Below are 6269 nucleotides of genomic sequence, written 5' to 3'. Positions count from 1 at the left end.
CGTCTGAAGGAGATGCCACCAAAATCTACACCGAAACGTGCTCCCATGCATGCCTGCTCCATATGATGCCCGGAATCAGATATCCTCAACATCAGAATAGATGGTGCATAGTCGGATGAAACAAAATCAGGTACGATTTTGTGATTAAAAAAGGACGTGCTAAACCTGGGCATAGTTAGCAAACTGAAAACAGAGCAGGCTATGGCAAATCACTCAGCTGGACTTTAGTTTAGCACCCAATTGCTTACACAAAACATTCGAACTGACATGCACGTGCATCAATCCCATTCATATAGGTTTTGCCCTGTCCTTCAACTAAATTTCCGGTGCATGCATTGTGTATATTCAGAGGATTTGATGAGAAATACTCCTACGCAACATGTACATGCATCTTATAGAAGAGAGCTTAATGACATGCATGAGCACCCGGGCTGACCGATGAGATGTCAAGCAATAAAAATGCTCAATCAGCATGGTGCCATAAGAGTCTTAAGACATCAGAAAAAATTTGATAGCGAACCCATGGCAATTTAATTTTGCGAACGAATAGACCTGACATATTCGGCCACAATTTAGTATATGAATATGCATAAACATTTTACAGAAATGTCGGAAAACAAGTCAATAGGTTCATCTGCGTATGAAATGCATGCCCCATAGGTTTTATATATAGATTATATTAGTAACATGATGTAATATATATTTTTGGACAATACACAATAAAAATAATTTCGAATTTACATTATTCATAGAATATAGATGAATTGAAATGCTTATCCAGTACGTCCAATTTTCTATAGGTATAAAAAGTATGCAACCCAATTTTCTATATGAAAAACACAATTTCACTAATTCCTTGCTAATTAGAACTCCATACGAAATCCATCGATAGAAAATTTTCAGAATAATTATTATATAGGATATTAGTCGGGGTCATGTATAGAAATGAAGAAAAAAATTGCTGCAAAGAAACATGGTGGGAGTCAGGGAAAGAAAATTTTATTCTACTAAGAAGTGATGAATATACACCATGCATTAGATGGTCAAACGAGATAGACAATAGTAGTAGGCAGCATGTTGATGAAGAAAAACAAATGAGAAAACGGCCAATCATATGTTCGGTGGAACAATAGAATAGATAGTTTAAATCTATATATTATTTTGCATCCGCTTTCAATTTGTCTCATACAATTGTAGATCTTCACGAACTAATGCACTTTCTGGAAATACTTATAACATCTAAATTCATGATGAATTAAATGGATAAATTGATGACGTCAAGGTTAAATATCTTATCGAAAGAACAATGCCGAACGTAACAGTACATATTAAATCTATCCAGCCGCGCAAATGCGCGGGTCCATTGGCTAGTTAATAAGCAGAGAGAAGCCGCATGTGGTGTGCCGTGCTGGGCTTGGACTCTCCACCACTACTATTACTCTATTAGCGTAGTCCCTGTACTGTACGGGAGGATAGGATAGGAACTGATCGATCCCCAAATCCTCTACCGAAACAGCAACAACGACAACCACACGCGACGTCCTCCGGGGCTGCTGATGCAGCGGGGTTCACCAGCGACGAGCGGCGCTCCGGCCGCCCTCTATCTCGACAACCGCGGGGGTCGGAGACAGAAGCCGCTGCGCGACGATGCGGACATCGCCGAGCGCGGCGCTGGTCGAGCCAAACTTGAAGACCGATGTGGGCGACTGCCCAACCGCGTCCCTGCCGGCGGCGGAGCCGTACCCGTGCAGGGGGCAGATAACCCAGCCGTGCTCCGAGCACCAGAACACCGGTGGCGGTGCTCGTGGAGCGACGGGCGCGGCGGGCGTTGGCTGAGGCGCGACGCCGGTCGCCGGACCGGAACGGCGGCGGTTGGGGAAGTTCTGTCGCGGCCCATGCCGTGGCGGCGCGCCCGGTATCCGCCGGCCTGGCGGCGGCCGATGTGGCCGCCAACGCCGTAGCGCCGGCCGTCGAAGCGGCGGCGTTCTCCAAGGCCGCTCATGCGGCGACGAGCGACGAAGTGACGGCGGCCTGCGAACCGAAGGACGCGGCGACGAAGGTTCAGTGGCGACTCCAAGCAATTTTTCTTACCAATTTGCTTGTTCTTCCTCTCCTGTTCGTCTCTTTTCCGGCGAGTTCGCCGGCGAACTTTGGCTCTAGACTCGCTCAACGGCGAGCGTGCTGATAACGTGTTAAAATAATATTGAGAGAGAAACGAGAGATAGCAACAAATGATTCAACTGTGGTGTTCCATTGATGATTCACAACTTATATACAAGGGGAAGGGACGCGAATATGGGTCACGTCCGTTGGAAGAGGTGTGAGGAAGAGTTGTGTCTCTTGACCAACCAATCAACATAGAGAATTACATGAGGGAGGATTACCCCTTTAATTAACCTATTAATTAAATCTTAACAGAAACCAAATATTAACGAAAGAAGTCCAAATAACCCCCCTAACTATTGAGTTAGGGATGGTAAACCCCCTATGTTTGAAATGGGGCACTTAACCCCCCTAACTATGCAATACCGGTCAGTTGACCCCCTCCACATGATTACAGAAGTTTTGCTATGCGGTATTGTTGATGTGGACGGCGGTATCACCAGCAAGACGCACAACGTGCGCGAGTGTCCAGGTCGGCGCTCTGATAGGAGCGGGCTCGTCTCACGCTGGCATGGTGATCTGCCGAGATCGGATAGGAAGGCTTGACGATCTTGGCACCGCGTTGGAAGCAGCTCGCACTTCCTCGTTGACGTGAAACCTGTCGTGTTGTGCGCCTCCACCTTGTCCTCGCCACCGCGGTCTTCGTCCGTGTCCCTTGCATAGGTTGGCTGCGCTCCGCCGTCTTCATTTTGCAGGTTTGCTGCGAGCATTGGTGGTTCGCCGGAGGGTGTTCGACGGGAGACCGCGTCGGCAAGCTCTAAGCCCGGAGAAACCATCGCGCTGGCGCCCGGAGAAACCGTCGCGCCGGCTTCATCGTTGAGACCGGCGACGCTGCAGTTCATTGTGTAGCAGCTGTCGACCAGGGAGAGCACGTCCGAGGACTGCGCGGCCCCATCCGGCTCAGGAAGGAGCAGCGGCGTGCGTTCGATGATCGTGCGGACGCTTTTGGGGCAGCTCGGCTAGCGCTTCCATCCGAACAGCATGCCTCCAACACCGAGCATGGCATCATCATTGCGTTCGCCAGGTTGTGTCTAGGCGTGGCGCCTCAGGGATAGCAGCGGCGCGGCGAGGTCAATGCGCACGTCGGCCATGGCATACTGCCGTGACTGGCTGACTCCCTGGCTACCCACTGCTCGGCCAAGAAGATCGATGGCTCTTATTTCATCCAGTGTCGACATGGCCTAATAATTTAATTATGAACAGCTACCCATCTGGTGCCAAGCAGATTCAGGACGGTCACGTACTCATGCACCCCGAAACGCCTCCACATCCTTTCCCGCATGCCCTGCAGCTGCAGTCCGTCGCTGCGGTGTGTGCCCACCTCAGCCGCGACGGCGGCCACCAGAATGCACAGTGTGCGGCGCCCTAGTGGAGTTTCTCTGTGTTATCGCGCAGCTCGGGGTAAAGTGCACCGGCCCCGTCATCCAAGGACCCTGCGGACGGCGCGCTCCCGGACCTGCACGAACGCGTGCGCGGTGCGCGCGTACCGCTGCATCTGCTTCTTGATGCCGCGGCTCGACTACCACGGCATCAGGCATCTGCGAGACGAAGACGATGCCTGGCCTAAGCGTCGGCGTCTCTATGATGATGCGTACGGTGACGCAGTGCATGTCCGTGATAACGCCTCCGGAAAGTATCCCAGAGCCCAGGCCATAGACATAGGGTGGAGGTGCAGGTTCCTGAATCCTAACGCTGCTACGCAGCAGCAGAGCCACCATGGGTGTAGCATGCTCTAACCAATGCAACCAAAAGACCGATCTGATGAAAGAGATTAGGCAATGCATTTATACTTCAACACTCCCCCTCACGTGTGGCTCCCTCAGGCCTAAACGTGGACCGAAAGTGGGCTGCAATATTTTTATTTTATATTGCGTCAGCCGTGTCTTGAACTCAAAACCTCTTGGCTCTGATACCATGTAGAACTGCATGCTCTAACCAATGAAACCAAAAGACCGATCTGATGGAAGAGATTAGGCAATGCATTTATACTTCAACAATGGGCGTTGGCAAGCCGAGATAGACTCCTTGGTTTCGATGCGCACCTTCTTGGCGATACCGCCATCCACGTCAGCCATACCACCGAGCAAAACTGCTCTAATCATCTCAAGGGGGTTAATTAACTGGTATTGTATAGTTAGAGGGGTTAAGTGGCCCATTTCAAACTTAGGGGGGTTTACCATCCCTAACTCAATAGTTAGGGGGGTTATTTAGACTTCTTTCAATAATAACCGTAATTTTATAGGTTCGGTTTTTAACTCGCTCAGATCAGCGACCGTGATCAGTTCCTCAAAACTGAAATTTTTTTTGGACCGAAATCCCAACTTAGCCTGTATCTGTAGGGCCGAATGAGCGACTGAATGCAGCTCGAACGAAACCCCTAATTTGCGCGCGATGGAAATCCTCCCAACTGCCGCCGCTACCGATCTGCGCACCCTCACCGTCCTCCGCGCCGCCGTTGCCCGATCTCATTGGCATGAGTCTCAAATCGATCCCCCAGTCGTCGGAGCTAGCTCACAGGCCCCGGTGCCCTGTCCCGTGGTCGCCGGAGCTCCTGCTACCCCAACCACCCCCACCACCCCGCCGTTGTCATGAGCATGGTCTTGTCGACAAGTTTCCTCAAGCGTCGGCGCGCGGGAACGTACGTGGTCCCGCAAACTGGTGCGGCAGCGATCGGTGCTGCGGCCAGCGGTGTTGTCCTGACTGTCGCCAAAGGGGCCGTTTTCACTATAATCTCTAATCTCCGTTTGATCTGGATGTCTCTATTTTTTCGATAAAGAGAATATCTCAATATCAGAAAATACCAATTACACCCAGCCTCTTTAACAACGCAACACCCTAATAGCACTATGGATACACACAACCAAAAAAGGAAAACGGAAACTAAGAAATAAAAGTCTCGCTACAGTATCTCAGGTCTAGCAACAGCAATACATCCACCATCAAAACAACACCTGAAATATAGACTCTCCAAAAGCAACGCCTTCAAAAAGGAAACAGTGCACCAGGGCACCGTCGTCGCGGATCAAAGATCTTAGCATTTCACCCTCAAGATAGTCCCCACTCTGAAAATAATGCCTCCAACAAGCTAATTACCAGACACAACCAGTTAAGGCCAGACCTTGGGTTTCCACCCTGAAAGGGTAGGACTCTGAACTTCACATGTGCTGTCGCCTCCACTATCATACCACTGGTGTAAAGCCCGGAACACCAATAAAGCTTCTCAACATCGCGAAGACTTGAACATCTTTTATCTAGTACTCTAATCCGACATTCATGATGTTCTCTGCTGAGTCCTTTGTTTGCTACACTTAGTTCACATGAGTGAAAGCGTGACCTTCGGCTGAATCCTCCTAGCACCGGGATCTCTTTATGGAGGTGTCTTCACGGTTGGATGATACGACGAGGGATATTTTCTCCCAACATGGATGGTGATACGTCTCAAACGTATCTATAATTTCTTATGCTCCATGCTACTTTATTGATGATACTCACATGTTTTATACACACTTTATGTCATATTTATGCATTTTCCAGCACTAACCTATTGACAAGATGCCGAAGAGCCAGTTGCTGTTTTCTGCTGTTTTTGGTTTCAGAAATCCTACAAAGGAAATATTCTCGGAATTGGACGAAATCAACGCCCAGTGTCTTATTTTTCCACGAAGCTTCCAGAAGACCAAAGGAGATACGAAGTGGGGCCACGAGGTGGCGCCACACTAAGGCGGCGCGGCCAAGGAGGGGCCTGTTGGAGATATGCCCAAGAGGCAATAATAAAAGTGGTTATTATATATCTTTATGTTTATGATAAATGTTTATATACCATGCTATAATTGTATTAACCGAAACATTGATACATGTGTGATATGTAAACAACAAAGAGTCCCTAGTATGCCTCTTAACTAGCTTGTTGATTAATGGATGATTAGTTTCGTAATCATGAAAATTGGATGTTATTAATAACAAGGTTATATCATTGTATGAATGATGTAATGGACACACCCATTTAAGCGTAGCATAAGATCACGTCATTAAGTTATTTGCTATAAGCTTTCGATACATAGTTACCTAGTCCTTATGACCATGAGATCATATAAATCACTTATACC

Source organism: Lolium perenne, chromosome 2 (genome assembly GCF_019359855.2).
Source record: "Lolium perenne isolate Kyuss_39 chromosome 2, Kyuss_2.0, whole genome shotgun sequence".
Taxonomy (NCBI): Eukaryota; Viridiplantae; Streptophyta; class Magnoliopsida; order Poales; family Poaceae; genus Lolium; species Lolium perenne.
Note: the sequence above shows the minus strand (reverse complement) of the source record.